Below are 10,574 nucleotides of genomic sequence, written 5' to 3'. Positions count from 1 at the left end.
GACCCAAAGAAAGTTCGTTTCAAATCCGAAAACACAAACGTGGCAAATGGTTAGATACTTATTAATAACTTACCTGCCATATGTAGTAAGTTGGTACACACTTTTGCTTCTTGTTCTATTTCTATTTTTACTGTGGAAATATATTCTGAAGGATTCAATTATTATAACTAGCTATCAACAACGACCTCTTCTAATATTGAGGTATTTTTGAATATCTTATGTACTTGTTTTGGTCACAATTAAGATTACTTTTACATTGAATAGTACTGAGAGCTTCTAAACACCTGTACATTACAATATTTAAATTTCATGGTTGCTGGAAGGTGCTTTAATCATATATTACTTCTCTCTGAAAGACAGAGCACTCAGAGCTTTTAAATATTATGTTTCAACCGTTACACAATAGGTAACTCAGCAAGTCTTTGATTTAAGAATAAGGCTTCTCCAAGGCACCCTTTGTGTCTATTAATGGTTTCTAACATGTGAAATGAGAGGTGGGATGAAAGGAATGAAATAGGCAAACTGCATTGCCATTATTAAAATGTATCTGAGTATTTAATAGAATTGTTACAATACGTGTCATAAAATATTTTTTAGCAAATCATCAAATAACGATGCAATAAGACTTTCTTTTGTATATATTTTTAATTGAAATGTCATATTAACTAGATGAGTTTCTAGTTATCCATTACTATAAACCAAGGGCTTCTCATCCATGGCTCTACTTTCATGGATCAGTCCTGGTGGACTTCCGAGTCCCATATCTGCTGCCTCAGAAAAACACTTGGTCAGCAACATGCAAGGAAATCCCCCTAACTGCTGTAGAATTGCTCTGATCCTTGGGCAGAATTCTTTTTTTTTTTTTAAAGTAAAACAGATTTTTTGGAGGTTTTGAAGGGGATGAGAAAGAGAAAAAAAGGAAAGAGTGGAGACTAGCATTCTCAAGAGAGAACACGGGCTTCTCCAATGGCGGAGTGAGACCCTGCACACCTCCCAGCATTAGGCATGAAAGCGTGAAAGCACACATCTCAAGAGGGGAGATGAGGTGACTCTTGTGCTCGGCCATGTAGGTGGTGAAACAGCACAAGGGCTTGGGCAGCACATGCATGGTCCCTGGGCAGAATTATTTCTTTTTTAATTGAATCACTGTGAGATATACTTACAAAGCTTTCATGCCTGAGTTCCAGTCATACAGTGCCTCATTCCTCCAACAGTGCACATTTTCCACCACCAATGTCTCCAGTATATCCCACACACACACACACCTCATCCCAACCCTCCTCTGCCTCTATAACAGACAATTTCCCCCAAACTCTCTCTCTACTTTTGGGCATCATGGTTGGCAATATAGATACTGAGAGGCTATCACATTTGGTCCTTTATTTGCTTTTCAGCACACATCTCCCATCCTGAACGACCCTCCATCCATCATTGACTTAGTCACCTCTTCTCTATTCCAGCTGTCTTCTCTCCCCACTACCACCCAGGCAGAATTCTTACTGTGATTTTTTTTTATCTTGGTAGTGCTTGCTAGTTGATAACCTAAAATGTTCATTGTATAGAATCTTTAAGACTGATGTGGTGATATGAGTAGTATTTGTATGTGTGTGTGTGGGGGGGGGGGGAGAGACACCTAGGGATAAGTTAAGCAGGAGGCCCAGAGTCCCTTCTATTCACTACAGGGGCCCAAGGATTAAGGGTACTGCTCAGGTCCAGCAGTGCCCAGTCTCCCAACAGTGCTTGGAGATCTCCAGGGCTGCACCCAGTGATGCTCAGTGATGTAGTGCAAGAAGTTGAACTACCAATTGCAAGGCCTGTGCTTAAACCCTCTGCTATCTTTCAAGCCGCAAGACTGATTTTTTTGAACAATACTATTTTTAAAATAAAAATGTTTTGATTTGGGGTTGCTCCTTATAATTAATACATTGTAATCACATGTTAAAGTAAATACTAAGATTCCTATAGAGACATAGTAAAAGGGACACATGAAGCCCCCTCTTCAATAATTACTTTTTAAAATAATTGTGCATGTATTATATTTACACTCTGTATGTTTTCAAGAGAACTATTATCTTTAAAAATAATAAATTAGGTCCAAAGCAGTAGTACAGCAAGAAAAGCTCTTACCTTGCAGTTGGTTGAGCCAACTACCTATGGTCTCTTGAGTCCATTAAGAGTAATCCCTGATGGCAGAGCCAGAAGTAAGGCCTGAGCAGCACTGGGTGTAGCTCAAAAAACAGAATGGGACATAACAATTTTATTTTTTTAATTATTTTTATATTTTATGATTTTTAATTGAGACACTGTGAGAACAGTTATAGGACTTTCAGGATCAAGTCTCAGTCATACAATGATCAAACACCCATCCCTTCACCAGTGCACATGATCCACCACCAAGAACCCCAGAGACCCTCCCTCCCTCTCTGCCTCTGCCTGTGTGGCAGATGATTTTCAATTAACTTTCTCATTGTTATGATAACATTGAATTTTTGACTGAAAACTCACTATCATTATTTGGAGTTTTCCCCCCAACAGTCAGACCTGTCAGAATGGCATCATTAGATCATATGTTTTCTATTGTTGATAACAATGAGCATATGATGTTGCATGGTTGTGAAATTGGCCGCCCAGTTTTGGGATTCTGGTATTCAGTTAAGAGGTATTTCTGCCAGCAGCCGCTGCATTCCGAGATTGGTTTGTGTGCCGCTGGGATCATGGCTGTTCAGGAGTGGGGGAGCTGTTCCTGAGAGACCTCTGGGGTCTCATTTGGGCAGGAAACAGGGCCGGTTCTGCCCCCCATCTCGACATTCCCCATGCACCCCATCATTGCAAGCTCCTACCTCTCTATACAATTGGCACTAAACAGTGGTGGTCGCCATGCTGCCGAGAGGGGAAAAGGATAAGGACAAAAAATCCTTTCCCTCCCAGGGCTGCACGTAACCATAGTTTAGTTCAAAGTCCATGGGTGTACTTTGGAAACAGCCACTGGGTTTCTGTGCCTCTGGTATAATGGCCCCTCAGGGGTGGCGGAGCTGTTCCTGAGCATTTTCTTTGGATATCAGGAAAAGTCGGGCAGCCGCATAAGCGGCCGTGTGGTTTGGAGAGATATCCCAGTCCCACAAACCAGAGTCGTGTTAGTAGAAGCTCAGTGTTTCCTGGACTCCATCTGGAGAAGGCGGGGACTCTGCACCTTCTCCATCTGGCGCCCCGGTGTTGGGACAGAACAATTTTAAGAAGTTCTTTTTAAATGTTATTGTCTCTAACTTTTCCAGAAGAAACTGAAAGAGATATGGGAAGATCATACATCGCACTAAGATATTAAGACCTTAAAGAAGGAAAGACATGATAAGGTAGTTACAGACCTAGGCTAGTTTTCACACTTAGTAGAAGTGAAACTTAACTGATTTGATTAGATATGAAATTCTAGACTAGTTACTTGAATTCACGGTCTTAATTTCCACAGATTTTTATACCTTTTTTAGCCATGGAAATTTTTTCTGCTAACAATCATAATTTCTAACTGAACACTTGAGATTGTGTTCTTTACTGAATTATTTCTGTTACTTTCCATTGGACTGGAGCAATAGCACAGTGAGTAGGTCGTTTGCCTTGCACACAGCCAACCCGGGTTCGACTCCTCCATCCCTCTTGAGAGCTTGGCGAGTTACCGAGAGTATCTCACCCTCACAACAGAGTCTGGCAAGCTACATGTGGCATATTCAATATGGCAAAAACAGTAACAAGAAGTCTCACAATGGAGAAGTTACTGGTGCCTGCTTGAGCAAATCAGTGATCAACATGGAGACAGTGATACAGTGCTATTTTCCATTATTATCAACAGTTTCAGAATAAGTACTTAGAATAGTACCTTTCTTGATAGGTTTTCAGTATCACCTACATTGAATCTTCTCTATCAGTGCCCCCAGACTGGAATAAGATAGGTATTTGTTGAAGAAAATTGTCCTGCCTTTTTTTCCCTCCTTTTTCTAGAGGGAAAAATACAGACCAGATCAACAAATAAAGTTTATATTTTGTTCCAGGGCTGGAGCAATAGCACAGCCAGTAGGGCATTTGCCTTTCACCTGTCCAACCCAGGTTTGATTCTTCCGCCCCTTTCGGAGAGCCCAGCAAGCTACCAAGAGTATCTTGCTTGCACGGCAGAGCCTGGAAAGCTCCACGTGGCATATTCGATATGCCAAAAACGTAACAAGTCTCACAATTGAGACATTCCTGGTGCCCGCTCGAGCAAAGTGATGAGCAATGGGATGACAATGATACAGTGATACAGTGATTTTGTTCCAATAAATATGTATTAGAGGGGGGCAGAGCAGTAGTAGAGTGGATAGGGGGTCTGCTTTGCATGAAGCTGACCCGAGTTTAATCCCCAGCATCCCATATGGTTCCCCAAGTACTGCTAGGAGTGATTCCTGAACACAGAGACAGGAGTCATCCCTGAGCATTGCTGGGTATGACCTAAAAGCAAACAAACAAACAAAAACAGGTTTTAGCTTAGGACAAAGCTTTTTCTGAAAGTATTCCTTTCACTCCTATTTTCTGAGAGCAGTTGTGTAAACTTGGATTTATTTCCTCCATAAAGGTCTGCAGGAAATTAGCAATGAACCACATGGAGTTTTCTATGCTGTGAGGTATTGTATAATGAAAACAAATTTGTTTGATATACTACTCAGGCTATCTTCTTATTAAAAGAGTTGTTGTTTTTAGTTCATGTCTTTAGGAATTTAAAAGATTTATTTAGTTGTGAGATATACCAACAAAAGGGTTTTCTTATGTCTGTGTTATACTTTTAAGAAAGAACAGTAAAGTTTGTGGTAAAGTTCCTATTTTTATTCCTGATAAGATGATTTGTGTCTTTCCTCCTATTTAGTTGATCACTCTTTTGGGGATTTTTATCAATTTTATTGACTTTACTGGAAGCCATCTGTTAGATTTTTTCTTCGTTTTATTTTTAGTTTCATTGATTTCCATTTCTTTATTGTATCATTCTTTTTGTTTGTTTTGATTTAATCTGTTCTTATTCCTCCATTTAAAGGTAAAAGCTATATCATTTGAGACATTTCTGAACTGGTAATAGTATTTGTTTTTAAATATTAAAGATATAAATTGAACAGTTAGTAATATTTTTACAGATATCCCATGAATTTTGATATATTGAATTTTCATTATAAGATAAAAATGTCTTTAGAATGTCTTATTTATTAGTGCTTTTGTCTTTAATTTTTTATGGAAACTTACTTTATTTCTGTTTTAACTCTATTTCATAATGGAACTAATAGACTCCCTATGATTTAAATACATTTAAATATGAGTAGATTATTTATAGTCTAGAAAATAATTGACTATAATTTTCCTTAAGCTCTTCTAAAGAGCATATATTTAAAAATTGTTTTAAATTGTTCCATAATGATGTATTCAATGATTTCCCATTATATTAAGTTGCATAATAGTGTTATTCTTCTCTTTTTTTTTTTTTTTTTTTTTTTGAGGGGTTTATACCCAGTATTGCTTTCAGCTCTCTCCTAGCTCTGAACTCTGAGATCATTCTGGGCAGTACTTTGGGAAACTACATATAGTGCTGGCAACTGAATCGAGCCACTAGCAAGGCAAACTCTCTACCTGCTGTACTATCACTGTAGTCCAACAAATCTCTAATATTCTGAAATTTTTGGACTTGTACTCTGTAGAAAAACAGAAAACAATCTCAACTATAATTTTAGGTTTCATTCTCCTCTTATTTTAAGAACAGTGTTGATTTAAAGTTTTTTTTTTTTTAAAGTTTTTTTTCATAATGTTATATGTTTCTGCTACATGGCGGTATACTCCAACCTCTGCATGCACTGCCTGTGATCAATTTTTGGGTTCCATTCACCTACATTCAATGGACTCTCCTGCTGTTTCACCTACGCATGCAAACTATTTCCCATGGCAACCACCAATCAGTTCTCAGAACCTATGATTTTTTTATTCAGGTTAGTTCTGTTTGTTCATTTATTTCTTTATCATGCACATCTGAGTAACATCATACTGTGTTTGCCTGTCTTCATCCCACTTATGTAGCATAATTTCTTCAAGGTACAAACATGTTGCCAATAGGGGCACAATTTCACCCTCTTCTTAATAGCTGAGTAGTGCCATTTTTCTCAGTTTTCAAAAAACTTCAATTGCTTGCAACTTCTAAAAACAATGCATATTAAAACTGAGGGTTATGACATACAACAAGAATATTGGATATAAGTAACTTTTGACCTATTTATATGTGACCCCTGAACATTGTCATTATAAAAGAACATCAAAATAAACACACATATCTGAAAATCTTCCATGTGTTTCTGATTAACTTGACTCTGATTAAACATCACATTGTATGCTGAATAAGTACAAATGTAATAATAAAACAGGAGAAAAAACTGTCAATGATAGCAAATTGGGAATAGCAAAGAATCTTGCTGTTGAGGGAAGAATGCTTTTAAATAGGTGAGGATGAGGTGGGAAAAGTATGGAGAAATCATTAATGATCTTTGCATTTAACAATTATCCATTGAAGAGAGTCAAAGGTCACTTAGGGCTGTGATTATCTGTAATTTGATTCCTGGTCCTTCAGTAGGTCTCATAAAACATGTTTAACTAATACTGTTCATCTAAAATATATGTGAAGGTTGTAAAAAAAAAACACTATAAAATAATGGAAAAAGTGTTGAATCAGATTATCAATGATATAAAAAAGATAAAGTCTGAATAACAAAAACTTAAGTAACAAAAATAGATGCAAATATATGAAGAAACCAAGTGATAAAATGAGAGAAGAATGGAAAATAATAATTTTTCAGTAGGCCTACTTCTCTGCCTGAGCCATATGATTAAGAACGTGGAACTCAGCTTTTGCAGAGGCTACAAATGAAGATACTGTGAAAATATTGTTCCAGAAATGCAGCCAACCCTTCACTTTTTAGTAAAAGCCATCAAATTTCTTGGTTTATTTTTATTTTTTTGACTCATTTAAAAGTGAAAAGATTTGAAAAACATGAAAGTCACTGTCTATGGCCCAGAGTCAATATAAACAGGGGAATTGCATTAGCCCCTTCAAAGATGTTTTTTAAGTACAAAGAGAAACAAAACAAATTCATCAACCAAACTTTCTTTCTGGCGTTATATTTAGATTGAGTTTCAGAATTTTTAGAAGTTTGACGAAAATTGACAAGAACCCTGTGGGTGACACATTGTTAATGCTTCCCTGTTTATGCTTGTGACAATAATTAATCTCTGACTTTACCATACAGTACTTATGCATGCGTTGCAAATATTCTTTCATGCTGAGTGTAGGAAGGCACAATTTTTCTTTAGAATAGCATAGAGTTAAGAAGCTCTTACAATTCACAAAGGACATTCAGATTCTTACTGCAAGGTTAAGTGACAGTTAATTTGCATTTGTACTTCAGGGTATGGGTTTTTTTTTAAATTTATTTTTGAATGCAGGTGAAATTTTTGAAGAGCAGTTAGAGTCTCCTAAAAATAGAAACCCTTGTTTGAAGCCTCTCACCAACTCCACCCGTCCCCATTACAGTAGGAGGGAAAATACATATCTGGCTCTCAGAATTTCCCACTGGGGAAAATTGACACTGCATTGTTGAGCCTTCACTTTGTCCATCACAACGGATATTCCTTCCTTAACTGGCCCCCTTTCTCCAGCTCATTGCCATCTTCAGTGACAGGGAGTGTCTCGCTCTCTGTTCAATGTTGTGAACAGCAGAGCAAGTAAAACCAACAATACTGCTTCTTTTCATGGACTTTACAATCTGGCCAGTAACTTTTAAACATGGTATTTTCATTGTGGTTCCATGCAGAATCTTGAGTACCAAACAGAGCACTTGGTATCAATCAGGTTACTTTTTATGTGAAAGCAGAAGCATTCAAACTTCAGGAGCAAAGGAGTCCTCTGAGGAAGTGAAGTGAAACCGTAGAACCAAGTTCATTTTGGATCCAAGGGGCAGCCGGCAGGCAGCATCCCTCCACAGGAAATGTCTCCCCAGGGTACTGGGATACCCGTAGGTATTTGACCTTTCAAGTTATCTAAAGCAGCTGAACATCCACTCATAGCTCCACCTCCCCCGTTGTGGACCTCCGGGATGTTCCAAGTCAGGTGCTCAGGTGGAGAACACCTGGAAAGAGATTAGGGGGTTACAGAAGTGAAAAGTGCAGAAAAGTGAACCAGAAAACAAAATAGGCAGGAAAAGTTTGGGAAACCATGTAAGAGATCCCACAATCAATCCACCAGAGTTAGAAATCCCGCCACAAGTAGTTTTATCATTTTACCAAGTTGATGCCCTCATGTCCTCTATGTGCCATGCTCTTGGCATACATATGTAAACATTGGTTATGGGCAGCACCCAGCTCTGCCCAGAGCTCATTTCTGAAGAGGCTGGGAGCAAATCAGGTTTTGCTGCCAGCCAGGTATGTAGCATCCACTGTACTATCCAGCTCTACTTGACATCTTTGAACTCACTTAAAACTTATTATAATCCATGGCCAGAAATATTGTGTCTATTTTATTTACATATTGTATTTAACAAGGCGGATGCAGAGGTAGAAAAGAAATATTCTGGTCCTGTCTGCTGCACTCCAGGCCCGGGCCAGCCTCATGGCCCAATGGGGAAAGCAGATAAGGAAATTTCATAAGACAGCTGTGCAAAATGGAGCTGGAGGAGCCTTATTTTTGCACAGAGATGCTCCTGAGAATAATGCAGATACTCTATTTGATTTGATACCAGAAAACTATAAAAGGATAGAAGCAATTGTGAAAAGCTACCTAGAAGGACACAAAGTGGCAGCTGGGCTTAAATCCAGTCCTGGATTTAGCACAGACAGAACTGGATGGTGACCAGTCTCTGTTATGTTGCAGAGACTCTACAAGGTTGCAGAAGTGCTACAAGTACCTCCAATGAGAGTGTATGAAATAGCAATGTTTAATACAATGTGTTATTGAAAACCAGTTGGAAAGAATCACATTCAGGTCTGCAGGACTATACCTTGCATGGTACCAAAGAGCATCCTGGTGGCTGCAGGTCAGAAAAAACTTGGGATAAAGGCTGGGGAGACTACTCCTGACAAACTTTTCACTCTTTCAGAGGTGGAATGTTTAGGAGTCTGTGTAAATGCACCAATGATTCAAACAAATGACAAATACTATGAGGATCTGACCCCAAAGGACATCGAAGAAATTATTGATGAGGTGAAGGCTGGCAAAGTTCCAAAACGTGGGCCAAAGAGAGGACCTTTTCTTGTGAGCCAGCTGCTGGTCTGACCTCTTTGACAGGACCACCAAAGGACCTGGTTTTGGTGTGCAAGCAGGCCTTTAATTTATATTCAACTGTAAATAAGTCTCTAAAAATGTGAATTGCTTAACTACATAAAAAAAATTTTAAGGGTCTGGATCAATAGCACAGCGGGTAGGGCGGTTGCCTTACTTGCGGCTGACCCGGGTTTGATTCCTAGCATCCCATATAGTCCCCTTGGCACCACCGGGAGTAATTCCTGAGTGCATGAGCCAGGAGTAACCCTTGTGCATTGCCAGGTGTGACGCAAAAAGGCCAAAAAAAATTTAATTTTAAAATATTCCAATGCCAGATAGTTAGAAAGATACACAACATCTTTATTGATTATGTGATTGATGCCTGAGGTCTGAGAGAAATGCATTAGAGAAGAAATTTCTGACTACTTTTTTTTTTTTCCCTTAATAGTGGATAGGTGTATTTTCTATGTATTTTAGGATCCATGTCAAATTGAGAGCTTGGAATAGTGAGCAAAATAAATAAATAAATAAATAAATACATACATACATACATACATAAATAAATAGATAGATAAGTAGATAAATAAATAAATAAATAATTCACTAGCTAGTGAAGGAGATAATGTCTCAGGAATGGTGACAGCGAGACATATTGGTCCAAGGTTTGCAAGTTCTTCAATATTTTCAAATACTGAAATATAAAGATGCTCAGTCTTGGAATTGGAAAGATAGAAAAGTTTATTTAAAGTAAGAAACTTCTCAGACAGAGCAGAACTTAAGACTACATATAACTCCTTATTTAGAGGGTTTATATAAGTAAACTGGGTCTTTGTTATTTATCAAATGACAGGATTGTTAAAAGGGGGGGACTTTATATTTGTTTACAGAGTTTTAGGGTCCTTTAGGTTACCTATTTTACAATTTTACCATTTGCGTAGTTCTTGTCTGTTCTCTCTTATTTCCCTTTAAGCCTAAGGAAAAATTTATGGACTTGAGAAATTTTTGCCAGTTCCCGGAACTTCCCAGTTCCCAGAAGAGGAACTGGAATTTGCAGGAATATATAAAATGTGCAATGGGGACAACAGAAATGGAGCTTCTAGCAGCAGCTGCAGGCAAGGGGAAATAGACTTTCTCTTTCAATAGGGAGATTTTACTTTATTGAGCTCTTGGTAGCACTGTCATCCTGTTGTTCATCGACTTGCTTGAGTGGGCACCAGTAATGTCTCCATAGTGAGACTTGTTGTTACTGTTTTTGGCATATTGAATGTGT

General features: G+C 38.2%; 1 pseudogene; it reads left to right on the top strand.

Annotated features, from left to right (window-relative positions):
- The first annotated feature begins 8,391 nt into the window (after window positions 1-8,391).
- On the top strand, window positions 8,392-9,371 carry LOC101547459 (NADH dehydrogenase [ubiquinone] flavoprotein 2, mitochondrial-like; annotated as a pseudogene).
- The last annotated feature ends 1,203 nt before the right edge of the window (window positions 9,372-10,574 follow it).

Source organism: Sorex araneus, chromosome 7 (genome assembly GCF_027595985.1).
Source record: "Sorex araneus isolate mSorAra2 chromosome 7, mSorAra2.pri, whole genome shotgun sequence".
Taxonomy (NCBI): domain Eukaryota; kingdom Metazoa; phylum Chordata; class Mammalia; order Eulipotyphla; family Soricidae; genus Sorex; species Sorex araneus.
Note: the sequence above shows the minus strand (reverse complement) of the source record. Positions and strands in the feature narration are given on the sequence as shown.